Source organism: Colletes gigas, unplaced genomic scaffold, assembly GCF_013123115.1.
Source record: "Colletes gigas isolate AHSC1104 unplaced genomic scaffold, ASM1312311v1 Colletes_gigas_Sc00241, whole genome shotgun sequence".
Taxonomy (NCBI): domain Eukaryota; kingdom Metazoa; phylum Arthropoda; class Insecta; order Hymenoptera; family Colletidae; genus Colletes; species Colletes gigas.
The window spans coordinates 2,501-4,890 of record NW_025106863.1 but is presented as its reverse complement, the minus strand read 5'-3'; the positions used below and the strand labels follow the sequence as shown (position 1 = coordinate 4,890).

At 50.8% G+C, this 2,390-nt stretch overlaps 1 pseudogene; it reads right to left on the bottom strand.

Moving 5' to 3' along the window:
- Positions 1-691: 691 nt before the first annotated feature.
- LOC122404372 overlaps positions 692-2,390 on the bottom strand; it is a 3,429-nt pseudogene continuing 1,730 nt past the window's right edge.

The window sequence follows — 2,390 nt, the reverse complement described above, 5'->3', positions numbered from 1 at the left end:
TCGACAAAGCGTGGGCACGTGGCAAATGAGGTTAACTCCGCGTCGTAGCTTTAGACACTAATAACTTTTTTATTTCCCAGCCGATTTTGGCGTTTAACGTCTCAAAATATTCGTTGTCGCTGGCACTACACTCACGCACAGTAAACTTTGTTCTCACACCACTTTTAACCACTATTTCACAGGTCACAGAACGGAGCTCGACACAACGCGTGCATTCAGTACGGTGGCCATCTTGAACTCCCAGTAGATAGGGACAACTATTGTCGCTTTGCCCTGAATGGGGCCCTGGGATTCCTGTACCCTGCGCGAAGGCTGGGCATACTCCCGGTAGAAGCGGTTTTCTATCTACTTTCCGACGACAAAAGCGAAGAGAAGCGCACGGTGTAGGTGTTGTACCGTGCTCTGGGCTGGAAATACCCTGTCCTCGCCTTGCGGGTCTTTGGACAAGTTGAATCTACCCTTTCGGGAAGCAGCTCTCTTAGCCGACTCTCCAGGCTGCAGGCAACCTGCAGCGTCGTTACCAGCGGGGGCCACGAGGAGGCGGAGCTGCCAGCTTTCGCTCGATTCCAGCAGGTTGGCACGAGCCGATTATTGCCTGCAACCACCGCAGCTTCAACTCAGAAGTCTGCCTGCACCGGTGATCGCAGGATTTACCTCCTTGGGTGTGTCCCTCGATGCTGTGTAATCCTCTTCTTTTGTTGGTGTCCATATCCTTTGCGTGCGAGTAGATAGGGACAGTGGGAATCTCGTTAATCCATTCATGCGCGTCACTAATTAGATGACGAGGCATTTGGCTACCTTGAGAGAGTCATAGTTACTCCCGCCGTTTACCCGCGCTTTTTTTAATTTCTTCACGTTGACATTCAGAGCACTGGGCAGAAATCACATTGCGTCAACACCCTTGGGGGCCATCGCAATGCTTTGTTTTAATTAGACAGTCGGATTCCCCTAGTCCGTGCCAGTTCTGAGCTGAGTGTTGAATGGCGGCCGAAGAGGACGATCGAGACGACCAAGCCGCCAACGAAAGCCTCGCAGCAAGGAAGATCCGCGGGAGGCCAAGGCACGGGACCGAGCTCGGATCCCGACGGGAACGAATAAATCCGTTCGACGCCGTTCACCTCGCCCAGGCCCGGCACGTTAGCCAGACCCGCTTCCCGACCAAGCCCGACACGCCCAGCTCCTCAGAGCCAATCCTTATTCCGAAGTTACGGATCCAATTTGCCGACTTCCCTTACCTACATTAATCTATCGACTAGAGGCTCTTTACCTTGGAGACCTGCTGCGGATATGGGTACGAACCGGCGCGACCTCCACGTGGCCCTCTCCTGGATTTTCAAGGTCCGAGGGGAAGATCCGGACACCGCCGCAACTGCGGTGCTCTTCGCGTTCCAAACCCTATCTCCCTGCTAGAGGTTTCCAGGGAACTCGAACGCTTATACAGAAAAGAAAACTCTTCCCGGATCTCCCGATGGCGTCTCCAGGTAATTTTGGGTTACCCCGACGAACTACTCTTACGAGGGCCCGAATGGTATACGGTTCCGCTGCCTGGTTCCGGAATAGAAACCGGATTCCCTTTCGCCCGATGGGTGTGTGTCTCTCTCTCATCGTTCAAGTTATTTTATTTTATAATCGTTTCGCACTTGTGCGTCTCGTGTTATTATTATTATTGTTGTCGTTGTTAAAACAATAGTTTAAAAAGAAAATTGCTTTTACACACATTACACTCTACTACTGGTTTGCCATGATGGATCTTACTTGATAATATAATAATATTGTTGCGACGGACTGAAGATGCATCGTTGCGGCAACGTGAAGACTGTTCCGCAACGATGTGAAACCTGCTCCTCCGAACGAGCGGAAGCGAGAGCCCGTTCCTTCCGGTTGCCAGAGGAACCGGCAACGATTCGAAAGATCAGAACTACGTGAGATCTCATAGAGAGCGGACGTATTAGAATTGTGCACTGTTTGAATAAAGCTTGTTGTTGTTAGTTGGTTTACGTTCTCAGTTCTACGTTGATCTGTTCCGTGTTAATATGAGTTGTGCGCGAAACACCTCGTCCCGGCGCAACAATATATATATATTTTTTTTTTGTTTTTTTTTTTGTTTTTCAGTGTTCGAGTCAAAGTGGACGATTAAGCTTTGTAATAACTTCGTTTCGTTTCGTTTGCTGCGTTTTAGGACACCTCATCTTCATAGGATTTCTCTTAGGGCTTAGGATCGACTGACTCGTGTGCAACGGCTGTTCACACGAAACCCTTCTCCACGTCAGTCCTCCAGGGCCTCGCTGGAGTATTTGCTACTACCACCAAGATCTGCACCGACGGCGGCTCCAGGCAGGCTCACGCCCAGACCCTTCTGCGCACACCGCCGCGACCCTCCTACTCGTCAG